This window comes from Pleurodeles waltl, chromosome 1_2, assembly GCF_031143425.1.
Source record: "Pleurodeles waltl isolate 20211129_DDA chromosome 1_2, aPleWal1.hap1.20221129, whole genome shotgun sequence".
In the NCBI taxonomy this organism is placed as follows: Eukaryota; Metazoa; Chordata; class Amphibia; order Caudata; family Salamandridae; genus Pleurodeles; species Pleurodeles waltl.
In genome coordinates this window covers 568,540,326-568,552,496 of record NC_090437.1, presented here as the reverse complement: position 1 = coordinate 568,552,496, position 12,171 = coordinate 568,540,326, and positions in this window count along the sequence as shown.

The window sequence follows — 12,171 nt, the reverse complement described above, 5'->3', positions numbered from 1 at the left end:
AGGAAATGGCAGCTGTGGGTGCAAAGAAGCTGCCACCGGATGGTAGAAGCTGTGGATTCTGCAGGAACGACAAGGGCTAGAAACTTCCCCTTTGGAGGATGGATGTCTCGCATCGTGAAGAGTCGTGCAGAAGTATTTCCGTGCAGAAAGACCGCAAACAAGCCTTGCTAGCTGCAAGGGTTGCGGTTAGGTTTTTTGGATGCTGCTGTGGCCCAGGAGGGACCAGGATGTCGCCAATTATGTGAGGAGACAGAGGGGGTGTCCAGCAAGACAAAGAGCCAACTCAAAAGCAAGCAGCACCCGCAGAAGTGCCAGAACAGGCACTACAAAGTGGAGTGAACCGGAGCTCACCCGAAGTCACAAATGAGAGTCCCACGATGCCGGAGGACAACTCAGGAGGTTTTGCACTGCAGGTTAGATTGCTGGGGACCCAGGCTTGGCTGTGCACAAAGGAAATCCTGGAAGAGTGCACAGGAGCCGGAGTAGCTGCAAAACACGCAGTTCCCAGCAATGCAGTCTAGCGTAGGGAGGCAAGGACTTACCTCCAGCAAACTTGGACTGAAGAGTCACTGGACTATGGGAGTCACTTGGACAGAGTTGCTGAGTTCAAGGGACCTCGCTCGTCATGCTGAGAGGAGACCCAGAGGACCGGTGATGCAGTTCTTTGGTGCCTGCGGTTGCAGGGGGAAGATTCCGTCGACCCACAGGAGATTTCTTCGGAGCTTCTAGTGCAGAGAGGAGGCAGACTACCCCCACAGCATGCACCACCAGGAAAACAGTTCAGAAGGCGGCAGGATCAGCGTTACAAGGTTGCAGTAGTCGTCTTTGCTACTTTGTTGCAGTTTTGCAGGCTTCCAGCGCAGTCAGCAGTCGATTCCTTGGCAGAAGGTGAAGAGAGAGATGCAGAGGAACTCTGATGAGCTCTTGCATTCGTTATTTAAGGAATTCCCCAAAACAGAGACCCTAAATAGCCAGAAAAGGAGGTTTGGCTACTTAGGAGAGAGGATAGGCTAGCATAACCTGAAGGAGCCTATCAGAAGGAGTCTCTGACGTCACCTGCTGGCACTGGCCACTCAGAGCAGTCCAGTGTGCCAGCAGCACCTCTGTTTCTAAGATGGCAGCGGTCTGGAGCACACTGGAGGAGCTCCCCTTTCCTTTGTCCAGTTTCGCGCCAGAGCAGCGCTGGGGATCCCTGAACCGGTGTAGACTGGCTTATGCAGAAATGGGCACCATCTGTGCCCATGAAAGCATTTCCAGAGACTGGGGGAGGCTACTCCTCCCCTGCCTTAACACCTTTTTCCAAAGGGAGAGGGTGTAATACCCTCTCCCTGAGGAAGTCGTTTGTTCTGCTTTCCGGGCCAAGCCTGGCTAGACCCCAGGAGGGCAGAAAACTGTCAGGGGGGTGGGCAGCAGCAGCAGCTGCAGTGAAACCCCTGAAAAGGCAGTTTGGCAGTGCACGGGTCTGTGCTAGAGACACGGGGAATCATGGGATTGTCTCCCCAATACCAGGATGGCATTGGGGGGGGCAATTCCATGATCTTAGACATGTTACATGCCCATATTCGGAGTTACCATTGTGAAGCTACACATAGGTAGTGACCTATGTGTAGTGCACTCGTGTAATGGTGTCCCCGCACTCACAAAGTCCGGGGAATTTGCCCTGAACAATGTGGGAGCACCTTGGCTAGTGCCAGGGTGCCCACACACTAAGTAACTTAGCACCCAACCTTTACCAGGTAAAGGTTAGACATATAGGTGACTTATAAGTTACTTAAGTGCAGTGGTAAATGGCTGTGAAATAACATCGACATTATTTCACTCAGGCTGCAGTGGCAGGCCTGTGTAAGAATTGTCAGAGCTCCCTATGGGTGGCAAAAGAAATGCTGCAGCCCATAGGGATCTCCTGGAACCCCAATACCCTGGGTACCTCAGTACCATATACTAGGGAATTGTAAGGGTGTTCCAGTATGCCAATGTAAATTGGTGAAATTGGTCACTAGCCTATTAGTGACAATTTGGAAAGAAATGGGAGAGCATAACCATTGAGGTTCTGGATAGCAGAGCCTCAGTGAGACAGTTAATCATAACACAGGTAACACATACAGGGCACACTTATGAGCACCGGGGCCCTGGCTGGCAGGGTCCCAGTGACACATACAACTAAAACAACATATATACAGTGAAATATGGGGGTAACATGCCAGGCAAGATGGTACTTTCCTACACTGGGTTACTAGGCTGATGATGGCATCAAGAATGGAGTGGAAGAATGTGGAAAATGATGACTGAGATATTCCTGCCACTCTGACTGTGGTGGTTTGGAATGAGCCAGATGCCATCATGTATAATACTGTATCAGTTTGGTCTGCAGAGGATGTTGGGGACATCTGCGATATTGTATGCAGTCTTGGTGCAATGTGGTGTAGGAGCTGGACAGTGAACTCCCTCCTGAGCCTATGGTAGGTGATAACCTCCTCCTTCCTGAGGTCAATAAGGGTAGTCCTCTGCTAGTACATCTGCTCCCTTTTCCTGGGCTGCCTTTGTGGGGGGTGGGAGTAGGGGTGGTGGCTGTCTTCTTCTTAGTGCTCCAACCTGGAGTAGGACTAGCTTCATTACGTAGTTGAGTATGCTAGACTGATGTGTGCATGTTCTGTGTACGTACCAGTGCCAATGTGTTATTTTCATGCCTGGGTTGCCAATGCACAGGAATTGTGATGCATTTTGGAATCAATGCGTCATTTGCCAGTGGTGCATCACTTTTCCAAAATCTTTTAAGTATGGATGTAGCAGGTCTGCATGGGTTTTTAAGTGGGAATGCCTATCTTGCATATGATTACCATTACCTGACACAGTCGGTAGTTGTGCAAGAAAAAACTGGTGGAGGACAGGGAAAAGGGACACATTTAACTGAATGCATCAGTTTGTAAATATGGAGCAGTACATTGCTGCGTCAAACAAATTACAAAGTAGCGGTGCAAGCTCCTTAGAAATGTGATGCTAAGTCCACAGGTAAACTTTGTTGCTCAATTTATTTGACCAGCGGTGCATCACAGTATCCTTCACCTTTTAGCTGCTGGGCATCCCTCCAACCCCCCGTTCTGAGCCCTTTTTTTGCTATATGGGGTAGTTCGCACTTAGGCCTTCATAACTTTTTGTCCTCATAAGCTATCCATGCTAAATTTGTGACCCTTTTTCCAACATCCTAGAGATTCAAGATAAACCCAGAGTTTGTGGGTTCCCCTTGAAGAGGCCAAGAAATTAGCCAAAATACAGCTAAAATTAAAAGAAACTCAGAAAAATGATAAAAAAAGGCCCCTGAAGAAAGCATGTGGTTTTTTCCCTGAAAATGGCTTCAATAAAGGGTTTACGGTGCTAGAATCACCATCTTCCCAGCTTTCAGGAACAGACAGACTTGAAACAGAAATCCACAATTTTCAACTAACTTTGGCATTTTACTGGGACATACCCCATTTTTACTATTTTTTGTGCTTTCAGCCTCTTTCCAGTTAGTGACATAAATGGGTGTAAAACCAATGCTGGATCCTGGACAGCTAAACATTTCTGAAACGTAGACAAAATTCTGAATTCATCAAAGGGTCATTTGTGTAGATCCATCAAGGTTTTTCTACAGAAAGTAACAACTAAAATAACAAAATATTGAAATTGAGGTGAAAAAAGGACCATTTCCGGCCACGTTTTTTTCTATAACTTCCATCTATGGCAGATTTTTTAAAGGACTATACCTTTCCATCTGCTGGCCTCTTCTGGTTGTGAGGATATATAGGGCATGTAGGTTTATAAGGAACTCTAAGTACTTGGAGACAGTAAATGAGCTGTACTTTGCAATGGGTTTTCATTGCATACCGGGTATACAGCAATTCATTTGGAGAAATATACAGAGTGAAAAATGGGTATCAAGGACACCTTTGTATTTCCAAAATGGGCACAAGCTAAGGTGTTGAGAAGCAGTGGTTATTTGCACATCTCTGAATTCTGGGGTGCCCTTAATAGCATGTGAACTACAGGGCATTTCTCAAATAGACATCTTTTTTACACACTGTATTACATTTGGAAGGAAACAATGTAGAGAAAGAAAAGGGGCAATCAAACGTATTCTTCTATTCTGTGTTTCCCCCAAGTTTCCCGATAAAAATGGTACCTCACTTGCGTGGGTAGGCCTAATGCCCACCACAGGAAACGCAACATGGACACCATATTTTTACATTGAAATCGTATGTTTTTTTTGGAAAGTGCCTAGCTGTGGATTTTGGCCTTTAGCTCAGCCGGCACATAGGGAAAACCAGCAAACCAATACATTTTTAAAAACTAGACACATAGGGGAATTCAGAAAGGGTTGGCTTGTGGGGCTCTCGCCAGGTTCTGTTACCCAGAATCCTTTGAAAACCTAAAAATGTGGCAAATAAAACAGGAAATGCCTCAAAGCTCAGCGTGTACACATCACATTTTTCCAATGAAAACAGATATGTTTTTTGCAAAGTTCCTAGCTGTGGATTTTGGCCTCTGGCTCAGCCAGCACCTAGGGAAACCTAGCAAACCTCTTCATTTATGAAAACTAGACATGTAGGGGAATTCAGAATGGGGTGACTTGTGGGGCTCTCACCAGGTTCTGTTACCCAAAATCCTTTGCAAACTTCAAAATTTGGCAAACAACTTTTTTTTCCTCACATTTCAGTGATTGAAAGTCTTGGAATCTGACAGGAGCCACAAATTTTCTTCCACCCAGCATTCCCCCAAGTCTCCCGATAAAAATGGTAACTCATTTGTGTGGGTAGACCTAGTGCCCGTGTCAGGATTAGATCACACTACTGTCAATGTTGGTCCTTACATGAGGGCAAATGTTGAGCCTGGGGAAATCCATTCCTGACGCAGGCACTAGGAACAGGCACTCAAATGGGGTAGTCGTTTGTATCAGGACAGGTGGGGAAACACTGGGTGGTAGGAATTTTGTGAATTCCAACATATTCCTGTAGTTTATGTGACAGAAATGCAAGAAAAAATAGAGTTTTCATTCAACATTTCAGCTTTGCAGGGTATTCTGGGTAAGAAAACGTTGGGAATCCACACAAGTCACACCTTCGTGGACTTCCCCAGATATCTAGTTTCCAGAAATGTTTGGGTTTGGTAGGTTTCCCTATACAGCTGCCGAGCCCAGGACCAAAAACGTAGGTGCCTGCCTTCCAAAACCAGGTTGTTTTATGATAGATCATATTGATGTCTCCACAATAGGATTTGAGCTGTGGAATTTGGGGCTGAACTAACTGGGGAGCTCCCAAGAGAGCACTCTCTCTGTGCTTGCCGCCGCATGCACCTGCTCTCTGGGTTGGGCTAACCCGCTATTGTCCCGCTGCACAGACTGTGCTTGCAAAGGGACAGCAGGACTGTCCTCATCACCTCCTTCATAATCACTGGAAGAGTAGTAATCAAATGGGACACCTCCTAGTGAAAAATCACTACCAAAGTCTGCGCCATCGTCTTATCCCTCAGATGCTGTCTCAGTATTTGCTGTCTCAGTCTCTGATCCTATGGCAGAGCTGTCCTTTATAACCCGAGTTAGAGCTTGAGCAGCAGTCATCTAACGAGATGCCATCTCAGCTACTGACTAAACTGCCGCTCTAAAACACTAGCCTGTGTAGAGAGTCACAAGATTGCTGGTGGGTGTGGGTGTGATCCCTGCAACAGTAGAGGTCACCTTACCATCACTTCTTTCCTCAATCAGCATGTTCTCTCAAGACACTCAAAAAAACAAAAAAGACACACTATTACTTCACCTTGTCACATACCAATCGTCACAATCTTTAGAGCCTCCAGCGCTCAGTCCAACAATCATTATTGGTTCTCCCACTCCCATTACCTCCTCCTCCGATTCCCTCACTACCACCAAGCAAAAGTGCATTTCATGTCTCCATAGGCCCCCTTGCACATACATTTCATTTGTATTATAGCACAGATAATGGCTACCTTTACTAATCCACTCAGCTATTCACATATAAAACAGTTTTGATCCTTGCAGTAGGCATATAAACCTTCTGCTCTACTTTATGGCATCAAAACTGCCACTAGACAAAAGTCCGATCCTCTTCTAGCAGAAACATAATCACAAGAGTTACTTGACTTTTTTATTGCTGCCTACAAGCTACAGTTGAAACACGTCAGTTGAAGTATGTGCATTGCTTTGAAGATGCAAGAGAACTGGTAGCGAATATATATATACATATATATATATATATATATATATATATACATATATATATATGAATAGATCACTTTTATATGTGGGTGTGGTTTTCCTGGGGGCCGATCGCAGCCCCCAGGGGAACCACACACTCGCTGACAAAAGTGCTTGCTATATATATAGACACACACACACATATATATATATATATATATATATATATATATATATATATATATATATAGATGTATATTTACATAGATATGTCTATATATATATATATATATATATAAATACATATATATATATGTATATATGTATATATATATGTTTATATATATATACATATATATATATATATATATATATAAGCAAATGGTCCAAAAGGAAGTTCGGCGGCGCACTCTACTGCCGGTGCCAGTGATCAAAGGGACCACTTTCGAATTAATATTTCAAATACAAAGAGATTCACTGCACTACAAAAGGCTCCCAAAATACAGTCTTTATTCAGAAGGTTTAGCAACTGCCAACGCATTTTGACTCAGCAAGAGTATATTTTAGCAGCTGCATGGTTCGATCAGGCGACACCCTGTCAATCTGATTATTTTATTTTTTTGCTCGCCCCCAGGGGTAAACCTACCAAGTGAAATCTCTGGTGTCCAGTAGGGGTTTCCTGGTCCTCGATCGCAGGCCAGGAAACCCGTTCAGGAAGGCCTTGTTTCAAAGGGGAGAATCTCCCCTTTCAAACGAGGCCTTCCTGAAAGTCGGGAAGGCCCGTTTGGGCCGGTTTTCCCAACTGGAGCAGGAAGCAGCAGCAAGGCCGCTTCCTGCTTTGGTGGGGAAAACAGATAGTGACATCAGCGTGCCTCGCGGCATGCTGTTGTCACAAAGGGGCCGGTGGGGAGTGGGGGGACACACGGAAAAACTTTGTGTCTCCCGGGTTTTTTTTATAAAAAAACAAATCCTCTGATGCATTGCGTCCCCCTCCTTGTTGTCGGCCACTGAAGGGGTTAAACTTTGACTTTGTCAGAGTCCAGTGCAACCGGATAGCCGTGAGTGGTTCTTTCTGCTTTTTGGCACTAGAATGCACACTTTATTTGTTTAATCTCTTAGAAATCATATCTCTGGTTTCCTACATTGGATTTTTGTTGTTTTGCTGTAGGTTTAAAAATACAAATGTTCTCTTTTTCTCTAAGTTGATGTTGGATTTTTATTGTGTCATGTTTTCTGATTTAAGTGATATTAAATGCTTTACACACATCTGTCTCCTAAATTAATCCTGATTGCTTGTTTGCTAGGATACCAAGGATTGAACAGGAATAAGTTACTGTATGCTGTTCTAAAAATGTATATGCAACCAACAGAGTACAATTTTAATAGCCTGATTTTTACCCTGTTACAATGGTAATGCACAAACATTTTATCCAGTACAGCAGTAGTAGTTTATGACTTAACAGTGCTGAGTGCTGAGGCATGTGATAACATTGTCAGGCTGTCAGGCTTCATCTCAAATCTTGAATTGGAACTAGTCCACTTGAATCCTGGGTTTCATATTGTGTTTGGGGGTGACTTTAATATCAAATTGGGTTGTCTGTCTCTGGCCAATGAGTCATTTATCTTGAATACAGCTTTTGTGTGGGATGTACCTGAGCAGGAAGACCTGAAAGCCAGGTCTCTATCGAATATGTTCAATGGGTTTGACCTTCTTAATGCTTGAGATGCTGTTGATCCAACCCACCGCTCCAAAGATACTTTTGTTAGGGGTGGCTATGGGTCAATTATTGATTGCATCTTTATTTTGTAGGTCCATTTGGAAGAGAATCATTTGTGGAGGTAACAATGTTACTGCGTTGAGTGACTACAAACCACTATGGTTAGGTTTTGTTATCCCAAAGGGGAAGGTTAGGGTGGGTGGCACCCCCTCTTCTTCACTAATTGTTAAGTCTCAAGGGCTCTGCCTAGATTGGACAAACATGGATCAAGGCACAATACTGAAAAGTCTGTGTACCAATCACCTTAATACCTTATATAATTGTCTAGCCTATCTGACTAATCCTTGTATATTGGCTACTGGATTTGTTTGTCTGGGGGCAGCCATTGCCAGGTTATTTATGAAACCAGTCAGGCCAGTACAGCCGGGGATGAACTGGTTTGATTCTACCTGCAGAAGGGTTTCTTCAGCCTTGCACAGGACCCTAAAGGATTCATCTGGAGATGGCCAAAAAAACAAGGAATACAGAGTGGTGTACCAAAGGGCCCTGGATAGGAGGCGCAAAGACATTAAAACATAGCAATGGGGGAGGCTGGTGCTGTCTTGCAGGAATAAGGACTCTATGTTCTTTTGAAGTGCTGTTAATGATATTAGCTCCTTTGTTTCCAGTGATAACTCAATTATCACCACCACAAGCCCAGAAATTGGGTGTGCCACTATTGTGCTCTCTATCATTCAGATATGTCACACGGGTCTCAAGAGGCCAATGTGGCCTACACAATCCACATCAGGTTCACCCTGGAAGAAGTTTGTATGGTCATTGCCAAGTCATTATCTATTAAGGCCCCAGGACCGGATGGGACCCTTATGGACTTGTATAAATCTGCTATGGAAATGTTGGCCCCATTACTCTGTAATTGTTTTAATGCTTTTATGGAATGTGGCCTTCCAGACTCTTGGAATACTGCCGCCATTGTCCCTATTTTAAAAAAAGGTGACCCGCAGTCCCCTAGCTGTTATTGTCCAATATCTTTGGAGGATTCTTACATTAAAATTGCTGAGGGGTTATATTGGATCATTTGCTGACTTGGGTCACTGAGTCAAACACACTATCGGAGGTCCAATACGACTTCCCTGATGGACTGGGTACAGTGGAGCAATGTCTCCATCTTCACCTGCTCATTGGCAAGTACACCATTTCTAAGCAGGGCTCCATCTGCATGGCCCTCAATGACCTGTCTAGTGCCTTCAACAGTGTGATTAGGTCCATGCTCTGAGGGATCTGGGGTGGACCCTGGTTCAGTTCAACTTTTGTGTGCACTACATTTTGACCTATCAGCATCTGCTAGGTACGGCCCTGCTAGCGAGAGAACCTCTAGCTTTCCACTGAGGTAAGGAGTTTGCCAGGGATGCTAATCTTCTGATGAGGGCTCATATTTGTTTCTCACTTGTAGGCCTTGCACTGGGTCATAGTTAATATTTTTGTTTTTCAAAATCTTGCTACTGAGGTGTAGTGCATTGCTCAAAATATCTATTAGCTAGGATACAATCATACTGCCCAAATAGTAATTTGCATTCCTCCAACAGATGCCTGGCTGAAGTCCCTAAGATCTGTCTTTCGAAAACAGGTGGCTATTCTTTCCCACTTGGGTCCTTCGGCAGCTGACTTTAACCTATGGTTCTTTTTTTGAAATGTTCAACTAACTGTAATGTTACTTTAATCTTTGCAACATAAGATGTTATTACAATTCCCAACTATAGCTTTACTTTAATCTTTGTTTTTTTAATGAATTTCTAAGGTTTTTCAATGTAGTGTGATAAGTTTGAAAATGTGACCTTGAAGAATGGCCACCAGTGTTCACGAATTGTACTAATTGATGATTAATACTTTAGAGATATTGAAAATGTATTAGATTAATGTAGTAATATGTCTTATTAAGGGTTATGAAGTATGCTTTAGCTTATTAATTGTAGACCTTAACTTGGCGAGTATCTTGGCCTAGTTTTACAAGGCCTCATGCAGAAGCGGTATTTCTTAGCGTTTAATAGAAAATGCTGACATAGTGAACTAACTGTGAAATGTTCATTGTTTAATAAACTGCTTAGCAGAAGCTTTCCATGAGAACTGACTAACAGGAGACAGTGTCCTTAAAAGTGTAACATTTGTGTGTAATGTGTGCTAGATGTTCTTTCCCAGAACGCGAACAATGAAGACACTGACTGGAGAAGAAGATGCAACAAATTTGATACCTGACGAGCCAGATGATGAGAAAATCGTAAAGCAGACCGATCAACGACATGTGAAAGATGAAATGTTAGAATTCATAGATTTGGTATAGAATCACTATTGGGTGGAGTAATAACGTACGATTAATTGACCAATTGGAAATTAGGGGATAGTTTGGGTAACTTTGATATAAGAATGTGACAGAGGGAAGACTACACAGATTTTAGGCAGACCGCTGTCGAGAAAAAGACACTTAGAAGAGATTTGAGATTATGTCATTGGGCTCATACTCTCTGACTGAGAGCCTGATGTGTTGCTGATCGACTGATGACCTGAGGACAAAGACTGATTCTGTTTGCTGACCCTTACCCTGGATAGGTAGATATGACAATATGAATGAATTGTATTTTTATGCCTTTTCTTTCTAGGTACCAACTGCGCTGTTTTGATAGTTTTCCTTAGATTGATGCTTTTCTAAATTTATGTTCCAAATTGTTTTGCACGAAGACCCACTTGCTGATGCTAAGTTGGATTAATTGAGGTTATCTACATGACGATTGACAAATCGCAGAGATGAATGGTCGACAAACTAGTTTGCTGAACTCTATGGATTATCTTGCCCTATTAAAGTTGACTTTGCTAAGGAATTGCACTGATGCTTTAGAATGTATTGTGATTCAAGCTTTAATTAGGTTGGGTTTCTTGCGTCTTTTTGGTTAATCAATATTATTCTTATGTGCGTTTTGATTTGATAGTTTAGATTAATCTGCATGATCTTAGCATTGTTAATATAAGGGAAATAAACTTACTAAACGTTTACTAAAGGCGTGGTTATTCACAGCTGAAAAGTCATGGTATGTAAAAATGACTGCCTCCATTGATTATCGATTGTTGACTTGATTAATGATTATTGATTCTGTTCCGGAGCTCTGGTAAGAACATCTTAAAGGAGTCAAAAGGTTCATCAACCTATACGCGTCCCCTTGTAAGTTTACTTATTAAGGATCAAACTAAAACTATGCACAGGTGAAGGCATGCACAGTGTGCAATTGGTCTCCCAGGTCCTGGCCTCACTCAGAAAGATTTACTGACCAACACCAAAATGTGGAAAGTACTGAAATATAAAAAGTGAGCCTATTGTCTTTATCATGGGGTAGGCATATCTCTCTCTCTCACTCACACTTAAAAAAAACAAGGGTTACAGGGACATCATATTTAGGCTCACATTTTAAAAGTACCAAGCCATAAAAATTCACCAGTTATAGTTAGAGTTACCTCATGTAACTGTAATTTGTACTCCAAGGTTACTATAACTCACACCCTCGCCATCCACAATGTTTTCATCAAAAACGTTACTGCAAATATTACATTGATATTATCAGAGGTTTTATGAAAGATGGCATAATTGCTGTGATTTGTGGTGTAATTAGCAGTGCATGGTGAGGGCATGAGTTATAGCTACCTTAGGGCACGAGTTATAGTTACAGCAACTCAAAGCTCCTGCCAAGTCAGTGCAAACAGATACGTCCCAGGGGTGGGCACCCAGAACATAGCGGGGGCTGGTCCTAGGGGTGGCAGTCCCCAGGGCCATCCATTGCTCCTCAACAGGGCTGCGTAGCCCCTCCTCCACTGTAAAATAGTCCCGGGGTGCTAGTCCCTGGAGCTACGGGGGCCATGTGGCCCACATTGTATTGCATCACAGTGCTGGAGAGATGGAGGTCTCCGATCAGAGCCCAGGGGAGCTGGCGGTCCCCAGGGCTGCAGGGGGGCCGCATTTCCCCCCACATTGTATTTGATCAGAGCCCCAGAGACGTGGCAGTCCCTGGGGTTGCAGAAATCCAAATTTGTGTGTGTATAGGGAGCCTAAGTACAGATCTCATGGCCAGATCTGATTGGGTGTCAGCACTTTAACCAGGAAGTGCTGGCAGCTATCTTTGAACCAATATACATTATAGCACCCCATTTAAATGCATTGTCGTGAATGCAGGTTTTGAGGGTCACAAAAAGGAGAACATATAGAGGGTGATTACAAATATTAGT